The following is a 13,173-nucleotide window of genomic DNA, read 5'->3' on the forward strand; positions in this document are numbered from 1 at the left end:
TCACTAGGAATATGCTACTCAAATCCTCTAGCCAATGAGATCCTCACCGTCACCTGTGTTCTCTGAAAAATAATAGCGAGGAGTGAGATGCTAGCTTAGTGAGTAATAATACTTAACCATAACCATTTTAATGGGAACAAGTCAGAAAACATCATGAAATAAATGCTCTTTCAGAAAATAGTAACCATAAATAGTATCATTGTTTCATATAAGCAAAGTGAACCAATGGTTCAGTAATAAACTCATAGAGCATCGTATCATATCAAATATTAAATATTTGGGAGCTTTCCAAGAATGAATCATGTAATCAGTGTGACATTCTTATTTATTAAGAATAACCCATAACAGTGGATTCCTCATAAAGGAGTCCCATATCATATTAGTAGCAGTATGCTAGTTCTACCTTCCCACTAGCGAGGGCTATAACATTCATCAGTAAATACAAGGTGCACTAGGTCTAGCAATCCCACCGTTAGCTACGGGATTCAATCAAGGTCTACCCCCAATCATAAATTCTTTGAAAATAATAGAATATTCGTATGAAAACATCTTTCAGAATAGAACATAACATTAAAGTTCATATCAATAATAATACATGTGAACTTGAATAAAACATATATCAAAAATACTTCATCTCATGTAAGTAAAGAATATTCATCGTAATCATATCATATCTCAAATAACCATTTCAATATCATATCAAATAAAGGACTTGCCCTACATGCAATTTCAAAGCATTTCGTAACTCATTATTTCATCAAAATCAAGTATAAAATATGCAAGTTAACAAATACAAATTATGGTAATATTACTACTCACAGTACAATTTTTGGAATACCAACTTGTCACCTCGAACAATTGATAGGACTCCCTTCAATTGAATTTTAAATCCGGAAGAATTTTCCAATCAACCTTAAACCTTTCTTTTTTTTTAACTGAAGGAACAATTGACCTTTTTCCTCTTCAGCATGATTGACATATTAGTTACTGCCTTAGTTGCTCCTAACCTTTGCCTTCTTAATCCTATGATGGCAAAAGCCCTTTTTGTCAATATATAATATATTGTTTTTCCCAATTCAATTTGAATTGGATATGGGCCAGGACCCTAACTCTTTTAAATTTTTTTCTTTTTTCTTTTTAATATGGGCTTTAGTCCAAATATCTTATAAAATATTTTTTTCAATTATAATTACTCACTAATTATAATTTAGGATATTACAGTTATAGCCCATAATTTTGGCGGTGAGTTCGAGATCCAAGCATGTCGTGGGTTGAAAATTGACCTGGGCATGCCAGGGAGGCTGAAGAGCATCCTAGTATGGTCCGTTTGGGTAGGCGTGCCCATTTGGGTTGTCAAACGGGTGAAATAGTGCAAATGAAGTATTTTTGGACCAAATCAGTGTACTATAACCTATAGTTCCGGGAGTGGGCCCGGGATTTGGGTGCGTCGTGTGTCAAAAATCAACTGAGGCATGCCAGAGAGGCTGGGGAACATACTAGTGTGTCTCGTTTAGTTGGGCAGGCCCATTTGAGTGGTCAAACGGGCAAAATGATGCAAACGGGGCATTTTTGAGCCAAATTAGTTTGCTATAGCCAACGGTTCCAGGGGTGGGCCTGGGGTTCGGGTATAATGTGGGCTGAAAATTGACCAGGGAAGGCTGGGGATCATCCTAGTATGGTCCATTTGGGTGGGCAGGGCCATTTGGTTGGTCAAATGGGCAAAACAGTGCAAACGGGGCATTTTTGGGCCAAATTGGTATGCTATAACCCACAGTTTTAAGGGTGGGCCTGGGGTCCGGGCATGCTGTGAGCCAAAAATCAATCGAGGCATACTAAGTAGGCTGTGGAGTGTCCTAGTATGGTTTATTTGGGTGGGCGGGGCTATTTGGGTGGTCAAATGGGCAAAAAAAGATATTTTTAGGCTAAATTGGTGTGCTACAACCCATGGTTTTGGGGGTGGGCTCAGGGTCCGGGCATGTTGAGGGCCAAAAATTAACCAAGGCATTCCAGGGAGGCTAGAGATTGGCCTAGTCTGGGTTGTTTCAATCGATGTATCTATTTGGATGGTTAAATGGGTAAAACAACACCAACGAGGGTATTTTTGGGCTAAATCAGTGTGCTATAGCTCACGGTTTTGAGGGTGGGCCTGGGGTATGGTGTGTACTTAACCAAAAATCGATCGGGGCATGCCAGGAAGGATTGGGAGCATCCCAGTGTGATCCGTTTAGATAGGTGAGGCCATTTGGATAGTCAGACAGGCAAAATAGTGTAAGCGAGACATTTTTGGACCAAATCGGTGAGCTATTTCCAAGGAGTGTCGTGGGACTAAAATTGATTGGGGCATGCTAGAGGGGCTGGAAAGCATCCTAGTATGGTTTGTTTAGGTGGGCGGGGTCTATTTTGGTGGTCAAACGGCCAAAATAGTGCAAACGGGGCATTTTTTTTCCAGAATAGTATGCTATAGCCCACGGTTCTGGGGGTAGGCTTGGGTTCTGGGCGTATCATGGGCTGAAGATCAACCGAGGCATGCTAGGGAGCTTGGGGAGCATTCTAGTGTGGTTCATTTGGGTGGGAGGGGCTATTTGTGTGGTCAAACTAGCAAAACAGTGTAAATGGGGCATTTTTGAGCCAAATTAGTGTGCTGTAGCCCACGGTTCTAGGGGTGGGACAGGGGTTCGGGTGTGTCATGGGTAAAAAATTGAATGAGGCATGCCAAGGAGGATGAAGAGCGTTTTGATGTGGGTCATTTGGGTCGTCGGGTCCATTTAGATGGTCAAGCGGTCAAAATGGCATCAATAGGGATATTTTTAGAAAAATCAGTATTTTATAGCCCAGGGTTCTGGGGGTGGACCCAGGGTCCGGGCGTGTAGTAGGCTGAAATTGTCTGAGGCATTCCAAAGAGGTTGAGAAGCGTCCTAGTGTGGTCCGTTTGGGGCTGAGGCCATTTGGGTGGTCAAATGGGAGAAAAATTGCAAACTAGGTATTTTTGGGTCAAATTTGTGTGCTATAGCCCACGGTTCTAGGGGTGGGCACGACGTCCGGGCATGTCGGGGGCTAAAAATCGATTGGGGCATGCCAGGGAGGCTAAGGATTGACCTAGTGTGGGTTTTTTGGGTGGGCGGGGCATTTTCATAGTAAAATAGGAAAAATGGTGCAAACGGTGTATTTTTGGGACAAATCCAAGTGCTATAGCCCATGGTTCCGGGGGTGGACCCAGGGTTTGGGTGTGTCGTGGGTCAAAAATCAATTGGGGCATGCCAGAGAGGCTAAAAAGAATCCTATTATGGTCCGTTTAGATGGACACGACCATTTGGGTGGTAAAACGGGCAAAATAGTGAAAACGGGACATTTTCAAGCCAAATTAATGTGCTATAGCCCACGGTTCTAGGGATGGGCTCGGGGCATGCCAGGGAGTCCGGGGAGCATCCTAGTGTGGTCTGTTTAGGTTGGCGAGTCTATTTGGGTGGTGAAACGGGCGAAACAGTGCAAATGAAGTATTTTTGGGCCAAATCAGTGTACTATAACCCATAGTTCTGGGGGTAGGCTCGGGATTCGGGTGCGCCGTGTGTTAAAAATCAACTGAGGCATGTCAGAGAGGCTGGGGAACATCCTAGTATGTCTTGTTTATGTGGGAAGGCCTATTTGAGTGGTCAAATAGGTAAAACGGTGCAAATGGGGCATTTTCGAGCTAAATTAGTTTGCTATAGCCGACGGTTCCAGGTGTGGGCCTGGGGTTCGGGCGTGATATGGGCTAAAAATTGACCAGGGTAGGCCAGGGAGGCTGGGGATCATCCTAGTATGGTCCATTTTGGTGGGCAAGTCCATTTGGGTGGTCAAATGGGCAAAACAGTGCAAACGGGGCATTTTTGGGTAAAATTGGTATGCTATAACCCACAGTTTTAGGGGTGGGCTTAGGGTCCGGGTGTGCTGTGGGCCGAAAATCAATCGGGACATGCCAAGTAGTCTATGGAGTATCCTAGTGCGGTTTATTTGGGTGGTCGAGGCCATTTGGGTGGTCAAACGAGTGAAACGAGGCATTTTTGGGCCAAATTAGTATGCTACAGCCCACGGTTTTGGGGGTGGGCTTAGGGTTCGGGTATGCTGAGGGCCAAAAATTGATCGGGGCATTCCAGGGAGGCTGGGAATTGGCCTAGTGTAGGTTGTTTCGATCGGTGTGGCTATTTGGATGGTCAAACAGGTAAAACAATGCCAACGAGGGTATTTTCGAGCCAAATCAGTGTGCTATAGCCCATGGTTCTTGGGTGGGCCTGGGGTATGGGCGTGTTCTTAACCAAAAATCGATCGGGGCGTGCCAGGGAGGATGAGGAGCATCTTAGTGTTATTCATTTTGGTGGGCAAATCCATTTGGATAGTTAGATAGGCAAAATGGTATGAGGCATTTTTGGACTAAATCGATGAGTTATTTCCCACCGTTCTGGGTATGGGCCCAGGGTTTGGGCGTGCCGTGGGCCAATAATCGATTGGGGCATGCTAGGGAGGCTAAAAAACATCCTTGTATGGTTTGTTTAGGTGGGAGAGGTCTATTTTGGTGGTCAAATGGCCAAAATGGTGCAAACGGGGCATTTTTATTCCAGAATGGTGAGCTATAGCCCACAGTTCTGGGGGTAGGCTTGGGGTCTGGGCGTATCGTGGGCTAAAGATCAACTGAGGCATGATAGGGAGCCTGGGGAGTATCCTAGTATGGTTCGTTTGGGTGGGAGGGGCTATTTGTGTGGTCAAATAGGCAAAACGGTATAAATAGGGCATTTTTGGGCTAAATTAGTGTGCTATAGCCCACGGTTCTAGGGGTGGGATAGGGGTTCAGGCATGTTGTGGGTAAAAAATTGATTGGGGCATGCCAGGGAGACTGAAGAGTGTCCTGATATGGGTCGTTTGGGTCAGCGGGTCTATTTGGGTAGTCAAGCGGTTGAAATGGCATCAACAGGGATATTTTTCGAAAAATCGATATTCTATAGCCCATGGTTCTGGGGGTGGACCCAGGATCCGGGCGTGTAGCAGGCCGAAATTGTCAAAGCCATTTCAAAGAGGATGAGAAGCATCCTAGTATGGTCTATTTGGGGGTGAGTCCATTTGGGTGGTCAAATGGGCGAAACATTGCAAACTGGGTATTTTTGGGCCAAATCTGTGTGATATAGCCCACGGTTCTAGGGGTGGGCACGACGTCCGGGCATGTCGGAGTCAAAAATCGCTTGGGGCATGCTAGGGAGGCTGGGGATTGACCTAGTATGGGTTGTTTAGGTGTGTGGGGCATTTTCATAGTAAAATAGGCAAAATGGTGTAAACGGTGCATTTTCTGGACAAATCAAAGTGCTATAGCCCATGGTTCCGGGGGTGGGCCCTGGGTTTGGGTGTGTCGTGGGTCAAAAATTGATTGGGGCATGCCATAGAGGCTAGAGAGCATCCTAGTATGGTCCGTTTGGGTGGGCACGACCATTTGGGTGGTAAAATGGGCGAAACGGTGAAAACAGGGCATTTTCAAGACAAATTGGTGTGCTATAGTCCACGGTTCTGGGGATGGGCTCAGGGCATGCCAGGAAGGCCGGGGAGCATCCTAGTGTGGTCCGTTTGGGTGGTTAAACGGGCGAAACGGTAAAAATAAGGCATTTTTAGGCCAAATTAGTGTGCTATAGTCCACGGTTCCAGGGGTGGGCCAGGGGTCCGGGCATGTCGTTATCCAAAAATTGATTGGGGAGTTCTAAAGAGACTGGGGAGCATTCTAGTGTGGTCCGTTTGGATGCAAATAGGGCATTTTCCAGGCAAATCGATGTGCTATAGCCCATGGTTCTAGGGATGGGCCTGGGTTCCGGGCGTGCTGTGGGCTGAAAATCAATTGGGGAATGCTAGAGAGGCTGTGGATTGGCCTAGTATGGGTCATTTGGGTAGGCGTGGCCATTTGGGTGGTCAAATGGGGGAAATGATGCCAATAGGGGTTTTTTCGTGATAGATCGATGTGGTATAGGCAAAGATTCTAGGGGTTGGATTGGGGTTCGAGCATGCCACAGGACAAAAATCGATCGGGGCATGCTAGGGAGGCTGTAGAACATCCTAGTGTGGTCCATTTGGGTGGGTGGAGCCATTTGGGTGGTCAAATGGGCGAAATAGTGCAACTGATGCATGTTTGAGCCAAATTGGTGTGCTATAGACCATTGTTCTGGGGGTGGGCCTATGGTTCGAGCATGTTGTGTCTCAAAAATAAATTGGTATGTGCCATGGAGATTGGGGAGTATTCTACCGTGGTCTGTTTTGGTTGGTGGGGCCATTTGGGTGGTCAAACGGGCAAAACGGTGCACACGAGACGTTTTTGAGCCAAATCGGTATAGCCCACGGTTCTAAGGGGGCCAAAGCTCCGGGTGTGACGTGGGCCAAAAATCGATCGGGGCATGCCAAGGTGGCTGGAGAGCATCCTAGAGTGGTCCATTAGGGTGGGCGGGGCCATTTGGCTTGTCAAACTAGCGAAACGGTGCAAATGGGGCATTTTTGGGCCAAATTGGTGTGCTATAGCCCACGGTTCTGGGGTGGGGCTGGGGTCCGATTGTGTCATGGGCTAAAAATAGACTATGGCATGCCAGGGATAATAGAGAGCATCCTAGTATGGTCCGTTTGGGTGGATAGCGCCATTTGGGTGGTAAAATAAGTAAAACGGTGTAAATGGAGCATTTTCAGGCCAAATCAGTGTGTTATAGCTTATAGTTTCATGGGTGAGCCCAGGTTTTAGGTGTGCCGTAGGCTAAAAATTGATCGGGGCATGCCAGAGAGGCTGGGGTGTATTCTAATATGGTTCATTTGGGTAGGTGAGGCTATTTGGGTGGTTAAATGGGTAAAACGTTGCAAATAAGGCATTTTTAGGCCAAATCGATGTGCTATAGCCCACGATTCTAGGGGCGGGTACGGGGTCCGAGAGTGCCAGGGGATGAAAATCAATCAGGGCATGCCAGGGAGGCTGTAGATTGACCTTGTGTGGGTCATTTGGGTGGGCAGGGCCATTTGGATGGTAAAATAGGAAAAACGATGCAAACAGGGTATTTTTGGGCTAAATCGACGTTCTTTAGCCCGTGGTTCTAGGGGTGGGCCTGGGGTTCGGGTGTACCGTAGTTCAGGGAGGCTAGGGAATGTCTTAGTGTGGTCTGTTTGGGTGGGCGAGGCCATTTAGGTGGTAAAACAGGTGAAATGGGGAATTTTTTTTGGAAAATCAGTGTGTTATAGCTCACAGTTATGGGAGTGGGATTGAGGCATGCCAAGAAAGCTAGGGAGCATCCTAGTGTGGTTCATTTGGGTGGGCGGGTCTATTTGGGTGGTCAAACGAGCAAAATGATGAAAATAAGGCATTTTGGGCCAAATTGGTATGCTATAGTCAGCAGTTTCAGGGGTGGGCATGGGGTTCGAGCATGATGTGGGCCAAAAATCGATAAGGGCATGCCAAAGAGGCTAGAGATTATCTTAGTGTGGTATGTTTGGGTGGGCGGGGCCATTTGGGTGGTCAAACAGGTGAAATAGTATAGATAGGGCATTTTTGGGCCAAATCGGTGTGCTATAGCGTACGGTTCTGGGGGTGGGCCTTGGGTCCGGGCGTGTTATGGGCCGAAAATTGATCGGGGTATGCCAAGGAGGCTGGGAATTGGCCTAGTGTGGGTTGTTTTAGTCAGCGAGGACATTTGGTCAGTCAAACGGGAGAAACGACATCATCAGGGGTATTTTTAAGCTAAATCGGTGTGTTATAGCCCACTATTTTGGGGGTGGGTCTAGGCGTTCGATGGGCCAAAAATTAATTGGGGCATGCCAGGAAGACTGAGGAGCGTCTTAATATGGTCCTTTTGGGTGGACGGAGCCATTTGGGTGGTCAAACGGGCAAAACAGTGCAAATAGGGTATTTTAAGGTCAAATTGGTGTATTATATCCCACGGTTTTGAGGGTGGACCAGGGGTTCGGGCGTGTCATGGGTCAAAAATTGATTGGGGGTGGAAAAACACCGAGGAGCGTCCTAGTGTGGGTTATTTAGGTCGGCGAGCCTATTTGGGTGGTCAAACAGGCGAAACGACATCAACGGAGGTATTTTCGACCAAATCAGTGTACTATATCCCACGATTTCAGGAGTGGGACAGGTGTCCAAACGTGATGTGGGTCGAAAATCAACTAGGGTATGATAGAGAGGCTGAGGAGGATCTTAGTCTGGTCCGTTTGGGTAGTCGGGGCTATTTGGGTGGTCACAAGGGTGAAACGGTGCAAACTTGGCATTTTAAGGTCAAATCGGTGTTCTATAACCCACAGTTTTAGGGGTGGGCCTGGGGTCCAGTCATGCAGCGGTTCAAAAATTTATTGAGGCGTGCCAAGGAGGCTGTGGAGCATCCTAGTATGGTCCATTTAGGTAGGTTGGGCTATTTGGGTGGTCAAATGGGTGAAATGGTGCAAATGGGGTATTTTTGAACCAAATCGGTGTACTATAGCCCACGGTTCTAGGGGTGGGCACGGGGTCTGAGTGTGCTGGGGGCTAAAAATTGACTGGGGCATGCTAGGGAGGTTGGGAATTAACCTAGTATGGGTTGTTTGGGTGGGCGGGGCTATTTGGGTGGTAAAACGGGCAAAACGGTGCAAATGGGGCATTTTTAGGCCAAATCGATGTGCTATAGCCCATGGTTCTGGGGGTGGGCTCGGGGTTCGGGTGTGCTGTGGTTCAAAAATTTATTGAGGCATGCCAGGGAGGCTAGGGAGAGTCCTAGTATGGTCCGTTTGGGTGGGCACGACCATTTGGGTGGTAAAACGGGCAAAATGGTGGAAATAGAGCATTTTTGGGCCAAATCAATGTGGTACAACCCACGATTTTAGGGGTGGGATCGAGGTATGCCAGGGAGGGTGGGGAGCATCCTAGTGTGGGCCGTTTGGGTGGGTGGGTCTATTTGTGTGGTCAAATGGGTAAAATGGTGAAAATGAGGTATTTTTGGTCCAAATCAGTGTGCTATAGTCCACGGTTCTAGGGGTGGGCCAAGGGTCTGGGTGTGTCGTGGGCCAAAAATTGACCAGAGTGTGTCAAGGAGGATGGGGAGCATCCTAGTGTGGTCCATTTGGGTGGGAGAGGCCATTTGTGTGGTTAAACGAGAAAAATGATGCAAATAAGGCATTTTTGGGCCAAATCGGTGTGCTAGCACACAGTTCTGGGGGTGGGCTCAGGGTTCGTGCATGTTGTAGGCTAAAAATCGATTGGGGCATGCTATGGAGGTTGTATATTGTCCTAGTATGGATCATTTAGGTTGGCGTGGCCATTTGGATGGTCAAATGGGCGAAACAACACTAACGGGGGGCTTTTTCGGGCAAGATCGATGTGCTATAGCCAACGGTTTCAAGGGTGGGTCTGGGTTCTGGGCGTGCTGTGGGCCAAAAATTGAGTAGGGCATGCCAGGGAGGATGGAAAACATCCTGGTGTGGTTCGTTTGGGTTGGCGGGGTCATTTCGGTGGTTAAACGGACGAAATGGTGCAACTCGTGTATGTTCGGGCCAAATTGGTGTGCTATAGTCCACGATTTCGGGGGTAAGCCTAGGGTCCGATTGTGCCGTGGCTTAAAAACCAATCGGGGAGTACCAAGGAGGCTGGGAAGCATCATACTGTAGTTCGTTTGGGTTGGCGGGGCTATTTGGGTGGTCAAACGGGCAAAACGGTGGACACGATGCGTTTTCGGGAAAAATTGGTGTGCTATATCCAACGATTCTGGGGAGGCGAGCTCCTGGCGTTATGTGGGATTAAAATCAATCGTAGCATTCTAGGGAGGCTGGGGAGCATTCTAGAGTGGTCCATTTAGATGGGCGGGGCCATTTGGCTGGTTAAACGAGCAGAACAGCGCAAATGGGGTATTTTGGCCTAAATTACTGTGCTATAGCCACGGTTTCAGGGGTGGGCCTGGGGTCCGATTGTGTCGTGGGCCAAAAATCAACTATGGCATGCCGAGGATGATAAGGAGCGTTCTAGTGAGGTTCGTCTGGGTGGGCGGGGCCATTTGGGTGGTCAAACGGGCAAAACGGTGCAAATGGAGTATTTTCAGGTACCATCGGTGTACTATAGCCCACAGTTCCAGGGGTGGGCCTGGGATTAGGGCGTGCCGTAGGCTGAAAATTGATCAGGGCATGCCAAAGAGGCTGGGGTGCGTCTTAGTGTGGTCCGTTTAGGTGGGTGGGGCAATTTGGGTGGTCAAACGGGCGAAATGGTGCAAACGGGGCATTTTCGAGCTAAATTGATGTGCTATAGCCCATGGTTCTAGGGGCGGCCACGACGTCTGAGCATTCTGGGGGCGAAAAATCGTTCGGGGTATGCCAGGGAGGCTAGGTATTGACTTAGTATAGGTCATTTGGGTGGGCGGGGCCATTTTGATGGTAAAATAGGGAAAACGGTGTAAATTGGGCAATTTCGGGTAAATCGATATGCTATAGCCCATGGTTCTGGGGTGGGCCTGGGGTTCGGGTATGTCGTGGATCAAAAATCAACCGGGGTATGCCAAGGAGGCTAAGGAGAGTCCTAGTGTGGTCTGTTTAGGTGGGTGGGGCAAATGGGGCATTTTCAGGTCAAATTGGTGTGTTATAGCCCTCGATTACGTGGTAGGCCCGGGCGTGCCAGGGAGGCTAAGGAGCATCTTAGTGTAGGCTATTTGGGAGGGGAAAATGGTGAAAAAAGGGTATTTTGGGGCAAAATTGGTGTGCTATAGTCCACGATTTTAGGGGTCGGCCGGAGGTCTGGGCGTTTCGTAGGCCAAAAATTGACTGGGCATGCTAAGGAGGTTGGAAAGCATCCTAGTATGGTCCGTTTAGGTGGGCGGGGCCATCTGGGTGGCCAAATGGTCGAAACGGTGCAAATAGGGCGTATTCAGGCCAAATAAATGTGTTATAGCCCACAGTTTCGGGGGTAGGCTCGGGGTCCAGGCATGCTGTGGGCCAAAAATTGATCGGGGCATGCCGGGAGGCTGGGGATTGGCCTAGTATGGGTCGTTTGGGTCGGCGGGGCCATTTCGGTGGTTAAATAGGCAAAACAACATCAATAGGGATATTTTTAGGCTAAATTAGTGTGTTATAGCCCACGATTTTGGGGTAGTTCCGAACGTGTCATGGGCTAAAAATCGATCAGGAATGCTAGGAAGGCCGGGGAGTATCCTAGTGTGGTCCGTTTGGGTGGGAGGGGCCATTTAGGTAGTTAAACGAGCAAACTGGTGCAAACGAAGTGTTTTCAGGCCAAATCGGAATACTATAGCACACGGTTCTAGGGTGGGCCTAGGGTCTGGGCATGTGTGGGCCAAAAATCGATCGAGGCTTGCTAGAGAGGCTAAAGAGTGTCCTAGTGTGCTCTTTTTGGATGAGCGGGGCCTTTTGGGTGGTAAAACGGGCCAAGCAATGCAAATGGGGTATTTTCGAGTCGAATCGGTGTGTTATAGCCTACGATTTTGGGGGTAGGCTCAGGGTCCGGGTGTTTCATAGGCCAAAAATTGACTGAGGCATGCCAGGGAGGCTCGGGAGAGTCCTAGTGAGGACTGTTTGGGTTGGACATTCTATTTGCATTGTCGAACGGGCGAAACAATTTAAACAAGGCATTTTTAGGCCAAATCTGTGTGTTATAGCCCACAGTTACTAGGGTAGATTGGGGGTTTGGACGTGCTGTGGGCCAAAAATCGATCGAGGAGTGCCAGGGGGACTGGATAGCGTCTTAGAGTGGTCAGTTATGGTGGGTGAAGCCATTTCGGTGGTTAAACGATCGAAATAGTTCAAATGGGGCATTTTCGCGCTAAATCGGTGTGCTATAGCCTACGGTTTTGGGGATAGGCCTGGGGTTCGGGTGTACCATGGGTTAAAAATCGATCGGGGTATGCCAGGGAGGCTGGAGAGCATCTTAAGGTTGTCTGTTTGGGTGGGCGTGGCAATTTGGGTGGTTAAACGGGCGAAATGGTGAAAATGGGGCATTTTCGAGCCAAATCGGTGTGCTATAGCCCATGGCTCTAAGGGTGGGCTAGGGATCCGGGCATGTCGTGGGCTGAAAATCGACTGAGGCATGCTAGGAAGGGTGGGAAGCGTTCTAGTATGGTCTGTTTGGGTGAGTGGGACAATTTGGGTGGTCAAACGGGCAAAACAGTGCAAACGGGGTATTTTCGGGCCAAATCATTGTGCTATAGCCCATGGTTCCAAGGGTGTGCTCGGGGTTCGGGCGTGCCGTAGGCTAAAAATCGATCGAGGCATTCCGGGAAGGTTGGGGAGCATCCTAGTATGGTCTGTTTGGGTGGGCGGGGTCATTTGGGTGGTCAAACGGGGGAAACGGTGCAAACGGGGCATTTTCAGGCCAAATCATTGTCCTATAGCTCGTGTTTCCAGGGGTGAGCTTGGGATCCGGGCTTGTAGTGGGTTAAAAAACTGATTGGGGCATGCCAGGGAGGTTGGAGAGCGTCCTAGTGTGATCCGTTTTGGTGGGCAGGGCCATTTGGGTGGTCAAACAAGAGAAACAATGCAAATGGGGAATTTTTGGGCTAAATTGGTGTGTTATTGCCCACGGTTCTGGGGTGGGCCCTGTTTTGATGAAATTTTTACTTTTTGAGAGTCGCCACTTAATTTTGTAAAAGAATTAAGAAACCTCTATAAAAGTTACTTCAAACGATTCAAAATAGGAAAATCATTTTAAGTTAGAGATTCTAGATAAACGCTTCCTATTAACATTTTAGGAAGGTGTTAGACACCTAAAACGTCCGCTAACTTGCGGTTATTCGAACTGTTTGAAAATCGTCTTTTGATTAACTTCGAAAAGATTAATTTGTTGAAATAGTGATTTGATTTTTTTTGAAAAAAAAGACGTGTAAAATAGATTTAGGCGACTTAGTAGGGATTTTAACTAAGTCTAAACAAAACTAGTAAACAAATAAACACATAAAACGGGAAGGGAGGAGAAAGTAAAGGATTTAGGCCATTGGGCCCAAATCAACTAGACCTGTCCTAGTCTAGTTGGGCTTTCGACCCATTTCACCTGTCCTAAACTATTTTTTGAGCCTTTGGCTCGAGTCTTGATCCACCTGTATTAAATACAACTTTAGCTTCGAGGCCGAAATGAATGAATAAATAAATGACTAAATGAATACATAAAAAGAAGATAATAATAAAAATTGAGACTTTTCAAGTCTCTTAGTGACCTCATCAATGGGT

Source organism: Capsicum annuum, unplaced genomic scaffold (genome assembly GCF_002878395.1).
Source record: "Capsicum annuum cultivar UCD-10X-F1 unplaced genomic scaffold, UCD10Xv1.1 ctg3553, whole genome shotgun sequence".
Taxonomy (NCBI): domain Eukaryota; kingdom Viridiplantae; phylum Streptophyta; class Magnoliopsida; order Solanales; family Solanaceae; genus Capsicum; species Capsicum annuum.